The sequence below is a fragment of the Hemitrygon akajei genome, chromosome 8 (assembly GCF_048418815.1).
Source record: "Hemitrygon akajei chromosome 8, sHemAka1.3, whole genome shotgun sequence".
Lineage (NCBI taxonomy): Eukaryota > Metazoa > Chordata > Chondrichthyes > Myliobatiformes > Dasyatidae > Hemitrygon > Hemitrygon akajei.
The window spans coordinates 115,649,100-115,674,180 of record NC_133131.1 but is presented as its reverse complement, the minus strand read 5'-3'; the positions used below and the strand labels follow the sequence as shown (position 1 = coordinate 115,674,180).

At 37.9% G+C, this 25,081-nt stretch overlaps 1 protein-coding gene across 6 annotated transcripts in view; it reads left to right on the top strand.

Annotated features, from left to right (window-relative positions):
* tbc1d5 (TBC1 domain family, member 5) overlaps positions 1–25,081 on the top strand; it is a 477,565-nt gene that overhangs the window by 100,311 nt on the left and 352,173 nt on the right. For 3 of the 6 annotated variants that reach the window (XM_073054429.1, XM_073054423.1, XM_073054425.1), the window contains 2 exons: positions 234–311; positions 20,613–20,672. The gene's annotated coding sequence lies outside the window, so the exon portion shown is untranslated. Of the gene's footprint in view, positions 1–233; positions 312–11,806; positions 11,864–20,612; positions 20,673–25,081 lie in introns of all 6 variants that reach the window. The other 3 variants (XM_073054426.1, XM_073054428.1, XM_073054427.1) reach the window with 2 other exon arrangements.

Below are 25,081 nucleotides of genomic sequence, written 5' to 3'. Positions count from 1 at the left end.
CCATTTGGTTTGGTTTCATTTCTAACTTTCTTCCATCTTTAATTTTATCTTAATATCTAATTTCTTAGTATTACTTTTGGATAATGTTAGGTTCATGTTTTATTATTTTAAATTTATTTATGCAGCTTCATGCAGTATAGCTCATTGTTAACATAGGACTTAATAAGTTAACTTCGAACAATTTTGTAATTGCTTGGAAGCATAAAAATTTACTCTAATCGTTTTTCATTTAGGTGTTGATTGACTGAGCTTACAAAGTATTATATCAAGTATTGCTGAAAAATTTGGAGTAAGCCTTATCCTTCTGATCGGTGAGTTAATTTGTACATAATCTGATGTTAAAAATTTTGTTACCTGCTTCAATCCAGGGGTACATTGACTTTCATGCCTGGGTGATACAGAAATGTCACTGTTGTTTGCTGGATGCAGCAAAATTATGCAAACAGAACTGACTCATGTTGGAGAAACAATATGCAAGTGACACAGCCTTAAACTGCAGCAAGAACAAAAGAAACAGGAGGAATTGGATAACTATAGTGGGGAGCTCCCTTTTTGGCATTCACAGAATCATTTTCTGTATTGGATGACATGGACTCCTTGACAGAGAACTATTTAAGTGTAAGAATCAGATTTATTATCACTGATAACATGAAACCTGTTGTTTTGCAGCAGCGGCAGTATAGTGCAAAGGCATAAAGTGATCATGAAGTATTTCTTAAGTGTGGATCTTCAGGCTCCTGGATCTTGTCCACTGTGGTAGTAATGAAAGTGTATCTTAAATGGTGGAGGTCTTTGCTGATGGATGCTACCACCTTGAAGCATCACTGCTTTAAGGTGTCCTCAGCGGTGGTTTCTCATAATAGTTTCTTGTGATTTCATAGTACTTTTGCCAAGTCTCCAATAGTACCAATATCACAGTACACCACTGTAAACTGAAATTGCTGGAAATGGTCAGCAAGTCTGGCATTGTTAATGGGAAGAAAATCGGAATAGATTTTTCAGGTTATTGACCTTTCACTGGAACTCTTCTGATCAAGGATCATTAACCAAGCACATTAGTTCTGTTTCTTCCTTCATGGATGCCATCTAACCAGAGTACTTTCATTATATATTTTTCTTAATTTTTAAATGTCACATTTTTAGAATCTCCAGTATTTTGTTTTAATAATCAGGTTGATGAATCCAAATGAAAGTAATCACTTGCTGATTGCAGGTGCATTAGCACTAGTTATAAGCCATCAATAAATTATCCCAGGTTCATTTTCTGAAGTGACACAGTACAACTGCTTTAAGTGGCTGGCAGCTCACCATCTTTGTTTTTGTGAGTACGTAAAATTTGATTGTGCATTGCTTATTTGAGTTGGGGGATCCTCACACCTAGTCAAAAGAATTCCTTGCTCCCATTGGCACACAGGACCACCATCCCAAAATGGCTGGGCATCTTTTCTAAATCTAAGGTATTTTTTTGTTTCCTGAACCAAAAATGTTTTTTGTTGTTTCCTATCCACCATGGTACCCAAAATATACGTTGTTGCTGTTTCATTATTTTGAGATTTTTTTTATGGATAAGAGGAGCTGAAAATTTTTAACTGCTTGATCTATTCAAGATACTGTTGGAGAAGTGCAAAGTGATGCCGTTAATTCAGGGCAGAGCCTGGTCATTGAATAGTTATTCCATGTGGCATTTGTTAAACAGCAAAGCCTCAGTGTACTTAGTTTCCTGAAGAGTGGAACACTGGTCAATAGGATTGTGAGTAAGTACAAGGCTTGTGTTGTCATGTTGCAGTTGTATCAAAAGTAGATAGGCTGCTCTTGGATTATGTTGTTTTGTTCTGTAGGTAGGATATGATTAAGCTAGAGAGAATGCAGGAAAGATTGACTGGGTTAGAGGGCTTGAGTTAGTTGAGTTAGAGGAGAGATTAGATAGACTGGATCTTTTCATTGGAGCAAAGGAGGTGGAGAGGTTACATGATAGAGATTTATAAAATTATAAGAGGCACTGATAAGAGAGCAAGTCTGTATCTGTTTCCCATGGTAGAGGTGTCTATAGCTAGAAGGAATTGATTTATAGTGAGAAGAAAGTGATCTAAAGGGGATCTAAGGGGTGAATGTTTCTCAGAAAGAGGAGTTGATGCCTGGAGTGAGTTACCAGAGGAGGTGGTGCAGGAGGTAACACCATTTAAAAGGCATCTTGAATGAGCTGGGTGTGAGAAGGATATGGAATTAATACAGGCAATGAATTGGATTAGCATAATGGTCAGAATACATGGAGTGGGAAAAGAACTTGTTTCAATGCTGCATGCCTCCATGACTCTGACAATTGCAATCAAATAAAGTCTTATTTATATTTTTATACCTATCATTTGACTGTGACTTTGAGATGCAATGTGATAAGTCATAATATTTCAGTTGCTGTGGGAAGTATATCCATATTTCTGTGTTGAAATAAGCGTACACTGCCCTATTAAATAAGACACCTTTGTTTAAGCATTTTGAGAGATGTAATAAAATATTCCGAGTCATTTGGAAAGCATCATTGTACAATTTACTATCAACCTTTTGTGCATACACTCAAAACCACTCCGTGGTATTCTAACATGAAAATAGGTTGTTTTAAAGAACCACGCTTGCTAAAATGTCTAATGTTTTAGCGTTGTTTATTGAGGCAACAAAGAGTTTCAGTTTATTAATGTATATTAGCCATTCAATGACAAGTCAAAAAGGACATGTGTCACCTGCAAAACAAGACCTCAGAAGCAGATGATACTCCAGCTGATGTTCTTAAATTTAATGGAAAAAAACTTGTCATAAATCCACAATTTCATCTCCCACATTTGAAAGGAAGGTATACCTGAAAAATACTGAGGTGTCAAAATCATAACCATCTTTAAGAGCAAAGACAAGTCTGATTGTAATTACATGAGGCTTTACTGTCCCATTTTTTTTAAACTTTAGGAAAATGTTCAATACTGATATCTGAAATGGATCTGCAGTTAATTTTAACATGTTTATTTATAATTTTAAGATCATTAGCCTGTTGTAGTCACTTGACTGCACTATTGAGGATGAAGTTCTATAATATGTAGGTAAGTAAAGGAAATGATAGTTGCAAGTTGGGTAAATTTGAAAATGATAAAGAAAATGATTCTCGGGGTTGTTTATGGTGACATGTGAACTTTGAAGAAATCATTAATGGGGACCATATACAGTATATACCATAAATAAACCAAAATTGCTGGAGGAACTCAGTATGTCATACAGCATCATTGGAGGCATAAAGGAGAATCAGCATTTTGGGTTGAGATCCTGCTTTCCAATCATCTACAGTTTTTTTTGTTACCCCCCCCCCCCCATAGTAAATATAGTTTAAAATTTTATAAGGAGTTAACTCATTTTGGTTGTATTGTTCTTTCCATGGTCCGTACAAATACTAAGATGTCCTTTTGACACTAAATAGAGGAGAATTTTTATATATTTTTCTCTGTTGTGCTTAGCATTGTGTATGACATCAAGCACTTATACACTTCTACCCAACAGCCCTGAGAAGTCTTCGCAAGCACAAATACATTTCAGAATATTTTCCTTCTACCCTCATTCAGGATTTGTTTTTTGGTATTTTTTAATATATCAGCAACTGAAGAATGTAAGAAGATTGCTTACCAAATTGAAATTGCATGTTATAGATGACCAAACTGAACAGGCTGTCAAAATCTTTGGTGGCAAGGCTGAAGAGATGGTACATTTGGTAACACTAAAAACTGAAAACTGCTTAGTAAGCATAAATGCAAGAAGAATATCATTACAAGTTGGTTTAAAAATTATACAATTTATTTAAAAGTAACTTATTTCAGCACAAGTTGTTTCAAGATGACTGCAGATTTTAATATTTTATATTTTGTTGGCAACTAATCTAAATGTAACTTCACGATTTATGAGGATGTGGCCTGGTTTGGCAAACTCTCAATTCCCTTTAGAGAATAGTTAAACAGTGATTAATCATTGTTTCTTTACCAAGTATGCAGGGAAAAGGGAAACCTGCATTACATACCTCTGAAGCAATTAATCCCTGTGATCTTTGCCAGCCTCTTACTGATGATAAGTCTAAATACAAAACTGTGCCTAATTTATTGAATCATGCATGGCAAAATGTATAAAATGTATCATTTATTTCCCATTATTTTGCCAAGCAGAAAGTGAAAACTTGCCATTTCTAAGAGTGCCACACACTGTATGGGGATAACAAATTAAGTGAGCTAGGTAGCTGTGATTACAATGTAGCAACTACTGTTATTTTTTAAAAACATGCGCATCTGGTGCGCTTTTCATTCACTTGCTGGCATTTTTTAGTGATTGTGGCATAAATCATTTTGCTAATCAGAAACACAAGTGACTGAGAGTCATTTCTTCTTTGCACATTTGCACAATAGAAAAAACATATGGCTTTCCAGTCATCTCTAGTAAACAAAAAAAACATTGACGTGAAGGTTTGTTGTTTCTTGATACGAAAAATGGGCAGCACGCTCTATTTCTTAGCCTGAATTCTGAAAGTCAGCTTTTATTTTTGTATGCATCAATGTAATTTTAATAAGAAATTTATTGAGATCAACAATAAAGTTAAAATCGATACAGTTTTTAAACCTTAGGATTTTAGTTGTTAGTACTATTTACTCTTCAACATTCTTTTGTCAAACAGAGATGTATTTATTTTTAAGGAAAAATATTCCTTTTTTTAATATCTAGTGAAATGGAGATAACTATCCAAAATAAACCCATTTCCAGATTATTCTGATTTTGATATTATATTATACTGCCATCGATACTTTATAACCTGAAATTCTTTTTCAAGTTATAGTACATAGAGAATAGATTCAATAAACTCTCACCTTTCTGATAAGCTCTGTTTCTACACTGCATTGGATTGAGTTGTCATTCAGCGTCTCCACTGAATCAGAAAATTATAGTTTTAAATACCACTCCAGAAACTAGAGTATCTGAATGACATTTCAGTGCTGTATTGAGGGAATATTATGTTATCAGAAATGAGACATGGCAAAAGATAAATTCAGGCATGAACTTCCCCTTGAAATTATTAGATGTTAACACCTGGTAATATTTGAGGTAGAAAAGGAGAATTACAGCCAGTATTCTTCTAAATGATTTATCCATCAACCTAAATGCTTATCTGGACAAATGTATATATGTTTTGTACTGTATCACATCTGAGTGGTAGGATTTCACTGGACTATCTGCCTGCCTGGAAATTTATACTTTTTAACCATGGGCAAACTTTGGACATTTAACATTGGTGGCTGTCTGTGCATGTGAAGAGTTGTAGAATCATACTGCACATATTAGTTCTTTTTCTAATAATCTTGTTTCAGGGGAATTGTTTCTTCAAATAGTGTGAATAAATATTTGTCATCATCACTGTGCAAATTGTAGGCAACAATACCAGAAAAAAGGGAAATCTGCACATTAGAGACTGTTAAGAGTATTGTGGGGAAGTTTCTTCAAGGTCAGTGAGAAGTGCCGTTTGCTTCACTGTTGATGCAAGTTCTGGGCAAATGTATTGACATTCAGGTACACGGTAAATTGTAGGAATATGCTTCAAACACCATCACCTTGACTTGCTCTTTAAATACTAATATTTATTTGATTAGTAATTCTACGTTTATGAACAGTAGACCACTTTACCCCTTGAGCTTTCTGTGCAATTTTATAAGAACATTGTTGATATGGTTTTATCCTCACTCTACAATCTATTCTACCTGAAGTAACATTTCACACCATATTTGTCAGGAATCTTTTGATCTCTGCCTTAAAAAGAAATTCAAAGGCTACACTTCCAACAGCTATTCCAGCAAAAAGATTACAGAGGGTCATAAACCTCTGAGAAAATTGTTGCCTCATCACACTCTTAAATGGAATCCTCTTATTTTTTTACAGTGACTCCTAATACTAGTTTCTTCTACAAAAGAATTATCCTCTACTTTCATTACATCCTTCCATAAATATGAACAATATTATTACCAGTATCTTTTAAAAGTGAGGAGTAACCTCTTTTGTAGTACTTTCCCTAGCAATAAAAAGATTTTTGGTTATTTTTAGTTTTTAAGTTGTGGAAGCAATTTTACTATTAGTCTTGGCCAACCTTGGTCTTCTAATGAATTCACTGCTTCCTAATGATAGATTATTTGGCCAGTAGTACATTGCATGTGTATATGACCTTCTGCATGAACTACATTATCACAGTGACTACAGTTTAAAAAGTACAGTAACTTGGGACAGATACTACAGACTTCATTCCTTGCAACTTTTCATCTGTTCAGCAGATGTGGAAGCTAAGTCATTGGGTATATTTAAAACACAGGTTGGTAAGTTCTTATTAGTCAGGGCAATAAAGGTTACAGGGAGAAGGCAAAGGAATGGGTTTGGGATGGATAATAAATCAGCCATGATGGAATGTCGGAGCAGATTTAATGGGCCAAGTGGCCTTATGATCTAATGATCTTATGGTCTTATGTTCTAACTTTTAATAACTTTGGAAAGTGTACAGAGCAGTCTCTTAAGGGTAAAGTGATGAGCAGGTATATGAGAGTGTACATTGCACCAATAACAAATAATTGGTTGACCTTATCTGTGATTGAGATGACAGAACTGAGAGGCTTTGTGAAATGTCTAGTGGTTCTCAATATGAATAGATGATTTTATATTGAGATCAGTGTGTATTAGAATTAAATGGGGCTATGTAGCATTCACAAATGCATTTTCAGGAAAGAGTCTTGAGTAGTAATTGGTGGTAATGCTGTCAATTTATCTCCTTTCTGAGCTATGGTTGGTGTTGACTGTAGTAATGCCCAAAATAGTGTTCTTTGTTGCTCAGTGCCCTGGTCATGTAAGCTAGCCAAACCAGTAAAGGTTCCGTTGTACTCATTAGTTTTATTATGTAAACCTTTTTAAGCCATCTTGTAGTAATTTCAGCAAGATCATTGCTAAAAATGCAGTCTAAATTCTTTGTATTTAAATTTGGTGAAACTTACTTATCAGAGAAGTACGAACCTTTCAGTTCTGGCTACATTTTGTTGCCATTTTTTGTTTGTATCAAATGTGCAAAATGGTTAACTTCCTAAAATGTGAAAAGTAATTTAACCAAGTAATGTTCAATTTTCTCGACACCGATACAGCTGTGTATTTGAATCACTTGATTCTATAGATTCAGAGTGCAACTTGTATTTATTGTACTGTATATCAGTTGAAAGACCTGTTACCAAGTTTCAGTTCAATTGTCGTTCAACCATACATATGAATACAGCCAAACAAAACGTCGTTTTTGCAGGTCAAGATGCAAAACCCACAGTAGGAACAGCACACAGCATATAGCACATATGGTTACGAAAGCAGAGAAACATACAGTTCCAAAAAAATACAGCCCAAGTCCTGAGTGGCATGGCCTGTAGATCGATGGAGTGGGAGATATTGTCCTGGTATAGCCTGTTTTCCACTGACCGAACAATAGAGAGTAGCACTAATGGGAGGGACTAGCCTCAAAACCAGCGTGAATTCCCGCACACCTACAGAGACCTCTGCTCTCTCCCACTCTGCCTCTGGGTGACTGCAACAGGCAGCACCATGGCATGAGGGCCTGGTCCACACAACAACTGAGGCAAAGCAACTCCCCCCACTGTCAATCTCGCCAATGAACCAGACTTACAATATCCTACATTACCAAGTCCAACAGGGTCTTAAGATCACAATAAAAATGTCCAAGACAATTATTTGAACCATTTGTTGGATTGTTCACTTCCTCCACACAACGTAGGTACACGGCACGCAACAAGTCCTGTTCCATTGCTATCAAGCTATTAGTACTTGATGTTCTTAATATCAGGCAGTGGCTTGATATCATAAAAAAAAGCTTTAAAGGACAAAGAGTTACATCTTTGCTTAGACCCAAAGAGGCTGTTGAGACAGTTCATGTGGCTATCCTACTGGAACATATCAAGAGTGTTGAGAATGCTGATCTTTCCAATATTAAATCACTTTGCAGTATCAGCTTGATTTTTATTTTTACTTAAGCTTATGAAACATATATTTAGACTGATAGCAAGACATATGTGGAGAGGTCAGTAACTCCTGTTTATCGTTTCACAGTGTAGGCATCTGTAACAGATGATAGAATAGACTTTCATTCTTTGTTGCTTGCATTGAAACCGTAGGTTTTCCACAGAAGCCTTGACTTATGTACAGTGCATATATCCAAATGAGCATTTAAGAGATCAGTAGTGTGGATTTGCCATCTGCTGCGCTGCTGTGCAGAAACTTGATTCACAACAATATTTCCAGCTTGTAAACTGTTTGGTTTGCGAACAGTTCACAGGACTGGAACCCTCCTGTAACTGGAGCCAACCTGTATAATATGTTAACAGATGAGCAGATTACACTTCATCCCTGTGCGGATTGGAAGTAACATCTCCACCTTGCTGACAATCAACGCTGGCAAACCACAGGGATACCTGCTTAGCCCACTGCTCTCTACTCTCTCTGTGTCCAATTCTGTTTGGCTAGGCAGAGCTCAAATACTATCTATAAATTTGCTGATGAAATTTGTTGGCAGAATTTCAAATGGTGACGAGAGGGCAAACAGGAGTGAGATATATCAGCTAATTGAAAGGTGGTGTAGCAACAACATTGCATTCAATATCAGTAATACTAAAGAACAGATTATGGACTTCAGAAAGGTAAGATAAGACCAGTCCTCATAGAGGTATCAGAAGTGGAAAGAGTGAGCAATTTCAAGTTCCTGCGAGTCATCATCTCTGAGGATCTAACCTGAACTCAGAATATCATTGCAGCTACAAAGAAGGCACAACAGCAGCAATATTTCTTATTAGGAGTTTGAGGAGATTTGGTATGTCACCTAAAAAAAACTTGCAAATTTCCACAGATGTACGGTTGAGAGCATTCTAACTGGCTGCATCACTGTCTGTTATGCGGAGGGAGTGCTGTTGCACAGGGTCGACATAAGCAGCCAAGAGTTGTAAACTTTGTCAGCTCCATCATGGGTACTAGCCTCTGAAGTATCCAGAACATCTTCAAGTAGTCCTGCCTTAAAAAGGTGGTATCCATCATTAATGACCACCATACCCAATCACCCAGGGCATGTCCTCTTCTCATTACCATCAGGAAGGAGGTACAGAAGACTGAAGACATTGCATTGTACTGTTGCTGCAAGGTTTACAAATTTCATGAGATATGCCGGTGATATTAAAGCTGATTCTGATCCAAAATTTAGTTGCATTGAAGTCAATACATAGCCATAACATTGTTACATAGATGTTGTCATCCTATTTCTATTCAATCAGTTCCTAAATATGGATATTTACTTAATTTAAAATGAAAATATCTGCCAAATTTATAGATGAAGAAGAGTCAATTTTAAAAGGGACTGTTCACCAGCTTCCTGTGACGCCCTTTGCTGTTAATAACTGAGACCATATTAACTTGGTTCCATTTTCATTTTAGCAAGGAAATCATTGTCAATGGTACCTGTTCTCTTGGTGTTCCCATTGCCCATTAAGGTTCTAAATTCTGTATTTTGCACATTGCAATCAGAAATGTTATCAAATATGTGCCATAAGAACGAGAAAATCTGCGGATGCTGGAGATCCAAAGCAACACACACAAAATGCTGGAAGAACTCAGCAGGCCAGCAAATTGATGTTTCAGGCTAAGAGCCTTTTTCAGAACTGGGAAGGAAGGGGAGAGGTCAGGGTAAGAAGGTAAGGGGGGGGGGGGAGAGAAGAAGAAGTACAAGGTGGCAGGTGATAGGTAAAACCAGAAGAGGTGGAGGGAGTGAAGTAAAGAGCTGGGAAGTTGATTGGTAAAAGAGATAAAGGGCTGGAGAAGGGAGTATGTGATAGGATACCATGAAGACCATGGAAGAAAGGGAAGGGGGAGGAGCACCAGAGGAAAGTGATGGCCAGGTAAGGAGATAAGGTGAGAAAGGGAAACAAGAATGGGGAATGGCAGTGGAGGTGGGGGGCAACTAGTGTAAGTTCTTGAAATTGATGTTCATGTCATCAGGTTGGAGAGTACCCAGATACAATAAAAGGTGTTTCTCCTCCAACCTGAGTGTGGCCTCATCAAAGCAGTAGAGGAGGCCATGCACTGACATGTCAGTATAGGAATGGGAAGTGGAATTGAAATGGGTGGCTAATCTAGATACAGTATGGTATCTGTTATCACTTTCCACATATATACTGATAGTATTTGGCACTAATTTACCATCTCATTTGAACCCTGCATTGGCTTTAATTTGTAAGACAGTGTGTTCAATGTGAAGGATTGAGTAAACTGAAATTTCTTACAACATAAATATTAGGTACTCCAATGCAATTGCAAGCCGCTGACTGAATCCCCTTTCACTTCAGTTGCTAGAAACTAACATGTTCCCAGGCAGCCTTGGTGCTAAATTTGTTCTATGTATGAATACCATGCTAATTTCCTACTTTCCTTCACTATAATGTTATCGGACACTGTCTGTACCTTGATACACATACATAGGTGATTTGTTTTTGGGATTTAGGTGTCATCAGCAAGGCCATCATTTATCTAGGATCCCTCCTTACCCTTTCCCCTAAATCTATGTAATCCAGTTACAGTTTATCTATTTCTGAGATGGGAAAAGTGTCCTACAGTGTATCATTTCAATGTTCCTCATAACTTTACATACTTCAGTCATGTCTCATCTTAACCTTTTCTGCAGAGAGACACAGCTAGACTCTCCATTCTCACTTCATAAGTGAAACGTCATATTGAATCTCCCTTGCAGCTCCTCCACTGCTGTCACATCTTTCCCACATCTGTCTGACCAATGTTTTATAAAGTTGATGTATAGCTTCTCTGTTCTAATATTTAATGCCCCAACTACTGAACGTAAAATTGTATCGTTCATTGTCTATGACTGAGCCTCATTAGTGCTCCCAAATGCATCACCTGACATTACTCTGTATTATACCTCATCTGCTGTGTTTCAGACCATTTTACTAACATATTAACACCTCCCTGTAGCCAGAAGGATGCATCTCCCATCCCCACTATCTGTGCCTTTGATCCTTTTGGACTAAATAATTCTAGAATGTTCTTTCTTTTCCCACTCTCCTGCCTGTAATTCTATTTACTTAAATATATGCTGACAACATGCAGTTTTTGTTCTGTGTCTTATTATGTAATCGTATCTGCTGATAAACACTGACCTTCTAGGGTAAGCAATCTGGTTTTAGAATTCTCATCCTTGTTTTCAGATCTGACCATATTCGTCTACCCAGTATTCCATCTATCCATATTTTATATTTTCAATGCTTAACCTTGTGCTATATCCGTACTCCTCTGTTTCTGCCCTTACTAGCCTGAATTCCGTTTACTTCATCTTTGATCTTTCTTTCATTTTAGTAAGTGACTCTTGCTGCCACACTGATCCTTGACTATCTTTATGGATATCTCCTCCTTTAAACATTGCAATCCATATAAGTTAAAGATCTCCCAAAATGCATTTGGGTATGGGTACTATGTTGTTTATTTTAGTATCCCCTCTTTATTGTTGTGCATTAAGAGCAATATTTGATTTTGCTGATTTGGCACATCTACAGTGGCATGCAAAAGTTTGGGCACCCTGGTCAAAATTTCTGTTACTGTGAATAGCTAAGCGAGTAAAAGATGACCTGATTTCCAAAAGGCATAAAGTTAAAGATGACACATTTCTTTAATACTTAAAGCAAGATTACTTTTTTATTTCCATCTTTTACAGTTTCAAAATAACAGAAAAGGAAAAGGGCCTGAAGCAAAAGTTTGGGCACCCTTCATGGTCAGTACTTAGTAACAACCCCTTTGGCAAGTATCACAGCTTGTAAATGTTTTTTGTAGCCAGCTAAGAGTATTTTAATTCTTGTTTGGAGGATTTTTGCCTATTCTTCCTTGCAAAAGGCTTCTAGTTCTTTGAGATTCTTGGACCATCTTGCACACACTGCTTTTTTGAGGTCTATCCACAGATTTTCGATGATGTTTAGGTTGGGAGACTGTGAGGGCCATGGCAAAATCTTCAGCTTGCGCCTCTTGAGGTAGACCATTGTGGATATTGAGGTGTGTTTAGGATCATTATCCTGTTGTAGTAGCCATCCTCTTTTCATCTTCAGCTTTTTTTACAGACGGTATGATGTTTGCTTCCAGAATTTACTGGTATTTAATTGAATTCATTCTTCCCTCTACTAATGAAATGTTCCCCGTGCCACTGGCTGCAACACAAGCCCAAAGCATGATCGATCCACCCCCATGCTTAACAGTTGGAGAGGTGTTCTTTTCATGAAATTCTGCACCCTCTATTCTCCAAACATACCTTTACTTATTGCGGCCAAGAAGTTTTATTTTAACTTCATCAGTCCACAGGACTTATTTCGAAAATGCATCAGGCTTGTTTAGATGTTCCTTTGCAAACTTCTGATGCTGAATTTTGTGGTGAGGACTCAGGAAAGGTTTTCTTCTGATGACTCTTCCATGAAGGTCATATTTGAGCACGTGTCACTACACAGTAGAACAGTGCACCACCACCCCAGAGTCTGCTAAATCTTCCTGAAGGTCTTTTGCAGTCAAACAGGGGTTTTGATTTGCCTTTCTAGCAATCCTATGAGTAGTTCTCTCAGAAAGTTCTCTTGGTCTTCCAGACCTCAACCGTTCCTGTTAATTGCCGTTTCTTAATTACGTTACGAACTAAGGAAACGACTACCTGAAAACACTTTGCTATCTTCTTATAGCCTTTTCCTGCTTTGTGGGCATCATTTATTTTCATTTTCAGAGTGCGAAGTAGCTGTGTGGAGGAGCCCATGGCTGCTGATTGTTGAGACAAAGTTTGAGAAGTCAAGCTATTTATAAAGCTTTGAAATTTGCATCACCTGATCTTTCCTAACGATGACTGTGAACAACCCATAACAAGCTAATTAAGGTCTGAGAGCTTGGTAAAAAGTTATCTGAGAGCTCAAATCTCTTGGGGTGTCTAATCTTTTGCATGGTGCTCCTTTCCTTTTTTTCATTCTAAAATTGTACAAAACAAAAATAATACATTAATCTTGCTTAAAATGTTGAAAAGAATGTTTCATCTTTAACTTTATGACTTTTGGAGATCAGTTCATCTTCTACTCACTTAACTATTCACAATAACAAGAATTTTCACCAGGGTTGCCCAATTTTTTGCATGCCACTGCATCTTGTGTATAAATTAGTAATTTTAATGCTTAGTGCATACTTTTGTGGCATGGATGTGTGTGTGTGTGTATTCATACCAGTCTCGCCCATTTATTATTTGTTCTGGAAGCCATTTGCTCACCAGATGATCCTAGTTCCCCAACCGTTAACGGTGACTTTGTTAATCCGGGTGGCGTCCAAGCTGACGTGACTCTTCTGGCCTCTGTGTCACAGAGTCTGGCTCTGTGGCTCAGAAGGGTAGGGAAAGGAGAAGGATGGCAGCAGTGATAGGGGACTCTGTAGTTAGGGGGTCAGATAGGTAATTCTGTGGATGCAGGAAGGAATAGTTTGCCTCCCAGGTGTCAGGGTCTGGGATGTTTCTGATTGCGTCCACGATATCTTGAAGTGGGAAAGAGAACAGCCAGAGGTCGTGGTACATATTGATACCAACAACATAGGTTGGAAAAGGGAGGAGGTCCTGAAAACCAACTACAGGGAGTTAGGAAGGAAGTTGAGAAGCAGGACTCCAAAGGTAGTAACCTCGGGATTACTGCCTGTGCCATGTGACAATGAGTATAGGAATAGAATGAGGTGGAGGATAAATGCGTGGCTGAGGGACTGGAGTAAGGGGCAGGAATTCAGATTTATGGATCATTGGGACCTCTTCTGGGACAGGTGTGACCTGTACAAAAAGGACGGGTTGCACTTGAATCCGAGGGGGACCAATATCCTGGTGGGAAGGTTTGCTAAGGCTACTGGGGAGAGTTTAAACTAGAATTGCTGAGGGGTGGGAACAGAACTGAAGTGATGGAGGAAAGGGAGGTTGGCTCACAAATAGAGAAAGTTTGGAGAGTGCGAAAGGGAGGATAGGCAGGTGATAGAGAAGGGACGTGTGCAGTCCGATGGTTTGAGATGTGTCTATTTTAATGCGAGGAGTATCATGAATAAAGCGGATGAGCTTAAAGCATGGATCAGTACTTGGAACTATGATGTTGTGGCCATTACAGAGACTTGGATGGTGCAGGGGCAGGAATGGCTCCTTCAAGTGCCAGGCTTTAGTCGTTTCAGAAAGGACAGGGAGGGAGGCAAAAGAGGTGGGGGCATGGCGCTGTTGATCAGAGATAGCATCACAGCTACAGAAAAGGACAAAGTCATGGAGGGGTTGTCTGTGTGGGTGGAAGTTAGGAATAGGAAGGGGTCAATAACTCTACTGGGTGTTTTTTTTTATAGACCACCCAATAGTAACAGGACATCGAGGAGCAGATAGGGAGACAGATTCTAGAAAGGGGTAATAATAACAGGGTTGTTCTGGTGGGACATTTTAATTTTCCAAATATTGATTGGCATCTCCCTAGAGTGAGGGGGGGTTTCAATGGGGTAGAGTTTGTTAGGTGCATTCAGGAAGATTTCTTGACACAATATGTAGATAAACCTACAAGAGGAGAGGTTGTACTTGATCTGGTGTTAGGAAATGAACTTGGTCAGGTGTCAGGTCTCTCAGTGGGAGAGAATTTTGGAGATAGTGATCACAATTTTATCTCCTTTACCATAGTATTGGAGAGGGATAGTAACAGACAAGTTAGGGAAATGTTTAATTAGAATAAGGGGAAATATGAGGCTATCAGACAGGAACTTGGAAGCATAAATTGGAAACAGATGTTCTCAGGGAAACATACAGAAGAAATGTGGCAATGTTCAGGGGATATTTACGTGGGGTTATGAGTAGGTATGTTCCAAAGAGATATGGGAAGGATGGTAAGGTACAAGATCCGTGGTGTACAAAGGCTATTGTAGATCTAGTCAAGAAGAAAAGAAGAGCTTTCGAAAGGTTCAAACAAACTAGGTAATGATAGGAATCTAGAAGATTATAAGGCTAGCAGCAGGAGTTTAAGAATGAAGATAGTAGAGCCAGAAGGGGCCATGAGAAGCCTTGGCGGACAGGATTAAGGAAAACCCCAAGGTATTGTACAAGACCTATCAAGTGTGACAATGGAAAAGTGTGTGTTGAACCGGAGGAAATAGGGGAGGAACTTAATGAATACTTCGCTTCAGTATTCACTCCGGAAAAGGATCTTGGCGATTGTAGGGATGACTTGCAGTGGACTGAAAAGCTTGAGCATGTAGATATTAAGGAAGAGTATGTGCTGGAACTTTTGGAAAGCATCAAGTTGGATAAGTCACCGGGACTGGACAAGATATACCCCAGGCTACTGTGAGAAATGAGGGAGGAGATTGCTGAGCCTCTGGCAATGATCTTTGCATCATCAATGAGGATTGGAGAGGTTCAGGAGGATAGAGGGGTGTTCTTTTAGAATGGAGAGGAGGAGTAAGTTCTTCAGCCAGGGAGAGGTGAATCTGTGGAATTCTTTGCCACAGACAGCTGTGGAGGCCAAGTCCATATGTATATTTAGAAGGCAGGAGATGGAGGCTGAGAGGAACATAGGATCAGCCATGATGAAATAGCAGAGCGGTCTCAATGGGTCAAAAGGCCTAATTCTGCTGCTATATCTTATGGTCTTCTGATATGTAATAGCATTTACGCTAAGGGATTATAATTATCCAACAGTGTTTTTAGTATTACACTTCAAGTTCAGAGGACTCACTCTTGCACTCTATCAGATCTTTAACATCCAAGTATCTGTAAGTTTGTGAAAGTACTATTCAAATTAAGTTAGTATAAGGTGCTGAATTTTGCTGGCAGCTTGCTGGCAAAGGGAACTCATGGCATTCAGCCATTTGGACAGAACTAAGTTATGGCCTTAAGCAAACCTACTAAGTCTGGGTCTAAGTGACTGACAGATGCTGGCATGTCTGTCATTTTTCTCCATTGCCCAAATTCATTTGGGCACTGGTAGTGTTGCACTGGGGAATCAGTTACCATCATCATAAGTGAGGTTGAATATGGAATTGGTTGAAGCGAGTTTTCAATTAAATAGACATTCTTTATCTGCAGAATGAGGGTCATAAATTTATGTTGCTTTAATCGCTTACAAAATCTTTTTTTTCAAGAGCAGTGTTTAATGAAACGTGTAATATTCTTAAGGAGTTTCAGCAGGTAAATGAGGAGATAATGCTTTAATTGGGTGGGCATCTAGAAATGGAGGTCACACTCAAATGAAAATCTAACAAAAACTGCAGGTGCTGAAAGCGTGAAATAAAAACAGAAAATGATGGAGATCCTCAGACAGGATGTGTAAGTAGGTTCATAGATAATGTTTTAAGTTAGAGATCCTTCATAGGATAGGATCTGTTGAAAGGTATCTGACCTGAGCTCTTAACTGTTTCATTTTCCCCATACAGCGCTTGATGTATTTCCAGCATTTTCTTTTTGCATTGCTATAGTTCGAAAGAGTTCAGCCTTCGCATAAAGTGTATTGAACCTTGAAATTTATGCAAAAGGTATGAATATTGGGAATTTTCTACCCAAGAGGATTGTGAAGACTCAAGTGTATTCAGGGAGAGGTCACCAGATTTATAAATATTAAGGAGCATGGATTACAACAGCAATGTTGTAGGGAAAGGTGATTATGATATTATTGAACAGGCACAATGGGCCTCATTCTCTTTCTTATGTTTTTATGTAATTATTTACAAACTTTTACTGGTTCTTATGAATCTGTTGACCTCCTGTATGTTTTGACATTTGCAAGAGAGATTGGTCCTCAGTGTTTGGCCAGGTGAGTACTAACTGGCAACAGTTTTGATTGAAATGCTATATTCAGGAAGTTCTGGCACATTGTATTCTCCCTCTGAAATTTGCCCATGATACAGAATCCATTCTAATCTTAATTGGGCATCCATTTCTAAGTATTTGTTATTATCATAGAAAACCTATGAGAACAATTTGGTTTCTTAGGATTGCTTTAATCCAAGGAGGAATTACCATCCACAGCATTACCAACAGAATTCTATCTTGAAGATAAATCATAACTTGTAAGACTACTGTTTCATTGCAACTGTAGCTGTCATTGCTTTAGGAATGTCCTGATGAGGGGTCTCAGCCTGAAGTGTCGACTGTTTACTCTTTTCCCTAGAACTGCTGGGCCTACAAAGTTTCTCCAGTATTTTCTGTGTGTTGTTTGGATTTCCAGCGCCTGCAGATTTTCTCTTGTTTGTGATTATTTTGGAAATAGTGGCTTGCTGATACAGGAACTGCAGTGAGATACTTTAGTATCATCTTTGGTTACTGCATTTATGTAACAATCATTGCACATCAAAAACAAACTGCATTTTGTTAATCACCTTGAGAATTCCATTTCCTACTTTGCTCTGACATTGTGGGAACTTTTGTTAATTCAGCATTGTGCTTTCTTTCACAAATTTGACAGGAGAAAAAGAACTCTTAGAGTCATAGAGCACTATTACACAGAAACAAACCCTTTGACTCATCTAGTCCATGCCAACCTGATCTTCTGCCCAGTCCCATTTACCTGCACTCAACCATGTCCATCTATACCTCTCTCATTCATGTAGCTATCCAAACTTCTCTTAAATGTTACAGTTGAACCCACATCTACCTCTTTCACTGGCAGCAACTTCCACACTCTCACAGCCCTCTGTGTGAAAGAGATCCCATTGAGATTCCTCTCAAATAATTCACCTTGCACATTAAAATTATGATCTCTAATTCTGATCTCAGCCAACCTGCGAGGAAAAAGCTTACCAGCATTCACACTATCTTCACTGCTCATAATTTTGCATACCTCTAGAAAATCTCTCCTCTTTTTCCTGTAGTACAGTGAATAAAGTCTTAACCGATTCAACCTTTCGCTATAACTCAGGTTCTCAAGTCCTTGCAACATCCTTGTAAATTTTCTCTGCACTTATTCAAGCTTATTGATATCTTTCCTGTTGGTACGTGACCAGAACTGCATGCAATACTCCAAATACTCCAAATTTGCCCTGACTAACGTCTTATACAACTTCCACTTAATATTCCAACTCATGTACTTGAGTCTTCATGAAATTTTTCATTTCATTGTTTGCAGTCAGATTTTGTTAACTTGTTTAGCTAAAAGATAAGAGCACAAGTAAATAGGAGCAGAAGTGGAACACCAGGCTGCTCAAGTCTACCCTGCCTTTCAATATGACCATGAGTGATTTATGTTGGCCTCAACGCTTCTTGTGTGCCAATTCCCCATAACCCTTACTTCTTTAATCCTTCAAATATTTACCTATCCCCACTTTAAATATTCCATCTAATGATCTGGCCAACCCCCCCCCCCCCCCCCCACCCTTGGGCCAGAGAATTCCAGTGATTTACTAATCTCTGAGGAAAGAAATACCTTTGTACCTCAGGTTAAAAGCAGGAAGATTTGCTTCATAACATTCACCATTAAGTCCTGATGAGGCAGTTTTATATACAGAAATGTTTAAAAACAAAATCACTGTGCTTGCCCCTTTATATCTGAGGTGACAATTTTCTTTCACTACTCCTTATGGAAAAAATATTGACAGACTATTTACTGACTTTAAATGAAGGAAGTCATACTTTTACAATTCATTTAAATATTTCATTCAATAAAATTAGTCTTTGAAAGGAGAGGTTTATCATTGTAAAAGACTGAAAAGGGGTTTGTTTTGAAGATTTTATTACCTTAAATATTTCTACCTTATAATAGGTATTAGCTATGTTATTTGTTAATGTGTACCTAAGGTGCTACAAATAGGGCATTTTAAAATTTACAATAATTTAATAAAGGTATTCCCATCTTAGTTTATTTCTGTTTAGATCATTTGCATTCTTAACTGATAGAAATTTGATATTGCCTCATGAAATAATAAGATGGTTCCATCACTGCAGCAGTACCGATTTTTGAATGTTGAATCTAGTTAAAAATCATAATAATAATAATAATAATAATAGAAGTGTGCTTATTTAAATATATTCTCCTTGACTTATGTTCTAAATAAATGCAATTTATGGTGAATAATCAGATATATAATTAACTCAGGATAGTATACAGAAACAGAGAACTTTCTCTGGCATCAAACTCTTGTATTGAAAATGACTTCACATATTTGTATTAATGTATTCAAGGCTGTAGAGGGAAAGTTAATTTTCCAGCTTAAATATTTAATTCAAGCTTAAAATTTAGCCTGTAATTAGAGCTCCCAAATGGCAAGAACATGGGGTATTTGTCCATTTTAATTAGATTGTTGTTTACCTATTAATTATATAGCATATCTTGTCATATAGTTTTGATGATAACAGATGGTGCTAGGAGTTGGTGAAGGTTTCAACAAAATAAAAATTCGCATGATTTATTAAGTTGCACTTTATTATTGACTGCTTTACCCTAATCAGATCATGCAATTTTGAAACATTCAAAGCGCTCTTAAATTTAATTTGGAATGATAGCAGTGAGAGTTCTATATTTTAAAGTTATCTTTGATATGATGAATACATCATGCTCATTATCATTTAAAATATATTGTTAAAATGGTATTGTGGAGAGGCATCCTTTAAAATAGCATCACAAGTTTTAAATGGATGAATGTTTTAGCATGAATAATAACATTCTGTTTAGTTCAGTGTGACAACAGTAATAGACCAGTCGGAATGTTAAAACTATTCTTCTTTGAATTTTTTTTTAAAATTTAGTGTTATTAATTATACTAATTACAGACCAGCAATATTATTATAGTTTCTCAGTAGGTCAAGTTTTCTTTCCAAGAAGAACTGAAATAGAACCTTCAGAATGCTTATGCTCGACTTAAGATATTACCCCTCTTTTTAAAAAAAAGACTTTTAAAAATGGCTGTCTTACGGTGCTTCTCATCTCTGCCACTGTTAATTCTCGCTTGACTATTCTATTGATTAGCTGACCAGTTTTTTTTGTTCTCCAAAAAGCTGAGCTCATCCAACATTGCTATTCAAAGTTTACTCCCTAATTACCCCCTACACTGGATTTTGGTCTGACAATCCATGCAGCCCCGCCTTCAACTGCTCAGGCCCCAATCTTTGGAAATTTAATAAATTACTGCCCTTACCCCCCCCCCACTGCATCTCTTTGCTTCCCTTTCTTTTGCCTTTCATAATCTATCTTAAAATCAGCTCTTTAACTTATCCTAATACCATTTATAACTTAATGTCAAATTTTGCCTTATAATGTCCTTTTCATAAGTTTCATAAGTTCATAAGAGCAAGATTTTGTTGCTGATCATACTACCAATGAATGTCATACTGTCTTCACTTTTGGCTGTTGGATTATGTTTAAGTTTTTTTTAATGCATTCATCTAAATTAAATAAATAAATTCTTTAATTTTCATACTACCAATGAATGTCATACTGTCTTCACTTTTGGCTGTTGGATTATGTTTAAGTTTTTTTTAATGCATTCATCTAAATTAAATAAATAAATTCTTTAATTTTCAGATCTCCAACTCCTTGATCAAGCTATCATTTTTGACCTTGTGCCTTTAGGTGGTGCTGTGGGTAAGTTTCTTTTCAAATTGCTACCATTCCTTTTCTACAGGGCGATATTCTTATAAATTCAGTGGTGGCTGTCTTAACACTTCGCTCATGCATAGTGTGTGTCCTTTCTTGTCACCTTTGAGACTTGCACTTCCTTTTCTTCTCCTGCTGTTCAATCCACAATCATACTTTTTTCTTTTTATGCTAGTCTTACTATTACCCCCTTTTATCTTTTTCACTAATTTCACTAATTTGCTGCCTCATTATTATTGTCACTTCTTCACCTTACCTCCCTCCATTTATTTGTTCTTTCCCCCACTTTCTGTATTATCTGAAAATAACACTGATCTTTCACATCAGTGGCATGTCATAATATGTGTCTCTGTTAGCTGAGGTGCAAACTGTTCAAATAAATGTTCCTTAGATTTTCTGTTGGAAATTTCCAGATATTGTTTCACTTCCTATCTTTTTTCTCTCCTTTCCATTCCTAGTTTCTTATCCAAGTTACATTCTAAGTTATTTTTATTTTGTTTTCTGCGGTGAGAGAAGATTGGTTTGTACAGAAGAAAGTAACTTACTGTGGTTACATCACAGGATATGAAGTAGGGTGGGGATCTTGTTGGCAGTATCTTGTTGTTGTAACATAGGCAGGTGTATTTTTGTTATCAATTTGTAGCTGTGTTCAGAAGTATTTTAAAGGGATTTCCTTGCACAACAGTAACCTTTACACACACAGTGCCCTTTTGAGGTGGAGATTCCCAGGATTTTGATACTGAACATAAAATTAACCAGAAAAGCCACATGGCTTAAAAGTCATAGTGCTTATAAATCTGTTAGCTTTGTGATAATGGTGTAGAGCTCCTTAGGCAGGAGATGTCGTTGAACTAAACTTATTAGGTTGTTTAAAATATTGTAGGCAAAGTGAAAATACTTCTACTGAGAGGGGAAAAGTACGTTTCTCATCTACTCATTAAAATAGGATGTGTCAAGGTAATAACTAAGCTTTAGGAGAAAATGTTAGAAGATTGTGAGGGGGGAAATGAAAATGAGAAGGGGAGATTTGTGGGGTTTTAGGGTGGTAGATGGACTTGAAGGGGAAGAAGGAGAAATTAAGGTTTTAGAAATGATGAATTGAAGTGTTCAAAGCTAACAGAGGTATAGGGTTACAGCAGCAGCAGTTTTGAAGAATAAGAGGGAGTGACACTGATTCACTCCAAAGACAAACTGGTGGAAAGTATCCAATGAAGTTAGTAATTACAGTTGTAAAGTTGTTTTCTGTTACTAAGCTTAGATTCAGCATTTTTTTGACATGATTCTAAAGTTCTCATCTCCAACTGAGTGCTGAAGAACAAAAATGAAAGAGAGCTGATAACTTGAGTAGAGTAACAATCCTGAATAGTGTTGGAAGTGAAGAGGATACAGGGATCAGATTTAGGCATATAAAAGGATGGTTGTTAAAGGCTGAGGTGGAAGTGTTCGGTGGAGGTTTGTGTTTCATGATAAACTCTTTAGTGGTGCTCCGATGTGGCGGTTTTTTCACCCTGGTACTTCCCCGACTTTGAACATCTAATGATTAAATGACACTTGTTCTTTTACTTAGGGAGTTCTCCTCTATAATCCTGGCCACAGTTTACATACCACCAGCTGCTGACTATAATCAAGTGCTTGAGATACTGGATGATGTTGTCTCCAAATAAGAAACAGTCCATCCGAATGTCTTTCAAATCATAGTCAGAGACTACAATTAGGCTTGTTTGAAGAAATCCCTCCCCAAATACTATCAGCATATAACCTGTAGCACCCAATACAATAGACTACTGTTATACTAAGATATGGAATGTCTACCGTTGCATGCCCGGATCACATTTTGGTAAATCAGATCACTTGTCTGTCTTTCTCCTACCTGCATGCAGGCAGAGGTTAAAGAGCAAATCTCTAGAGATTAAAACAACAAAGAGGAGGTGGTGGGAGACAAGAGGAGGGGCTACAGGATTGCTTCAAGTCAGTCAAGTCGGCCATGTTGAAGAACTCATCTGTGCATCTGAATGCACCATAGTCGTCACAGACTTTGTTAAAACAATCATAGATGAATGTGTCCCCACAAAATCATTCAGAGTATTCCCCCAACCAGAAGCCCTGGATAACCATGAGATCTGCAACCTGCTGTGGGCCATATGAGAGGCATTCAAGACTGGTGACCAAGCAGTTTCCAAGAGGTCCAGGTACGATCTCCAGAAAGCCATCTCACAGGTGAAGTGACAATTCCAGATAAAACTTAAATCAACAAAGGATGCTCGATAGTTGTGGCAGGGCTTGAATACCATCACCTCTTTTAAAGTTAAATCAAGCAACATGGGCGATAACAGGACTTCGTTTCCAGATGAGCTCAATGCCTTCTATGCTCGCTTTGACTATCAAAACATGGAGGAACCATCACAAACTCCCACAGGCCCCAATGATCGTGTGATAGTCTCTGAGGCCAACATGCAAATAGCCTTCAGGAAGATGAACCCATGAAAAGCATCTGGCCCAAATTGGGTACTTTGACAAGTACTAAAAACCTGTGCTGATCACAGCAGTCTGAGGTACCCATCTGCTTCAAGCAGACTTCAATTAAACCAGTGCCTAAGAAGAATGTGGTAACCTGCCTCAATGACTATCATCCAGTAGCACTTACATCCACGGTGATGAAGTGTCTTGGGAGGTCGGTGATGAAACATATCAACTCCTGTCTGAGAAGCAACTTAGATCTGCTCCAGTTTACCTATTGGAGCAACAGGTCTGTCCAGCAGATGCCATTTCATAGGCTCTTCATGGAACCCTGGAACACCTGGACAGTGAAGATGCATACATCAAGGTACTCTTTATCAACTACAGTATTCAATACCATCAGCCCCTCAAAATTGATCAATAAGCTTCAAGACCTTGACCTCAATTCCTCCTTGTGCAATTGGATACTCAATCTCCTCACTTGCAGTCCCCAGTCTGTTCGGATTGGCAACAACATCTCCTCCTCAATTTCCATCAGCACAAGTGCACCACAAGGTTGTATGCTTATCTCCTGCTCAACTTGCTTTACACTTATAAATGTGTGGCTAAGCACAGCTCCAAAACCATTTTCAAGTTTGCTGATGGCACCACTGTCAAGCTGATTCAAGGGTGGTGACAAATCAGCATATAGGAGGGAGATTGAAAATCTGACTGAGTGGCACCACAACAACAACCTCTTACTCAATGTCATCAGGACCAAGAAGCGGATAATTAACTTCAGGAGGAGGAAACCAGAAGTCCATCGGAAGATCTGGTGTGGAGAGGGTTTAAATTCCTTGGTGTTGTTATTTCGGAGGACCTGTCCTGGGCTCTGCATCAGGGTATATTTATTTTTTGAATATCTTTAGAATATTTTTAAATTTAATCCTATATATTTCTGCCCACATTCTCACGAACACCTCAGATTGTGCTGCTCACCTACACATCATTAACTGGCAGCTCAGGTCTCCCTTACAGGCTGAACAAAGACAACTACAAGATTCCAGTTGCAGATCACTTAACTTCACCATTCCACTCTCCTTCTGATTTCAGTGTATTTGGCTTCTCACTGGAGAAGCCCAATGTAAACCTGAGACCAATATCTCATCTTCCTTCTGGAATTAGCGATATCCCTTGGCAGTTTACAAATTTCAGATGACCATCGTTTCCAGTTTATGTTAGAGCTGGTCAGTTCTAATGAAAGTACATGGGATGCAGGGGGTGTTCAGGTGGCGACTGTGGGGAAGCATGAAGGAAAGGTTTTGGAAGGGTTGAGAACTTGGGACATTTATGTCATTTCTATCACTATGATTCTGTTAAATTATCCCAGCATTTGTGTTATTATTTTGGAATTAAAATATCTGCAGTGTTTTTAATTTTTAATCCCAGGCAGTTCTAATGAAGCTCTTCTGCTTTGTTCTGCATCTCATAGTTCCAACAATTTTGTATTGGTTTTCTTCATGACTGTTTACACTTCTGAGTAGATTAGTTTCCATCAACAGGCCTTCAGAACCCTTTCTCAGTTGTGACAAGTCTGTCCTCCATTTTCTCTTTGTCTATACCAGAACACTGATTGGGCTATGCCATTTCCTTTTTTCTCTAAGCCTCACTCCTCTGCAGCTTACTGCACTTTTTATTTTGCAAGATAATTGTTTTGTGTATCAATCACTATGTTTTGATTAAGATACTATGATTATTGCGACATTACTCTAAATGATTTATTTTCAAATGAGCACCTCTATAGCAAAAAGAAATGAGGTACAGCTCATACCTCTCAGGGTTATTTTTGTTATTTCCTACAAACCTGAAGTGCTGCTTCTTTCTTTTTAATGTTTGCTGCTGAACTTTTGATATTCCTTATTTAATTTCAGGAATATGTTAACCTTTAAAACCAGAATCTC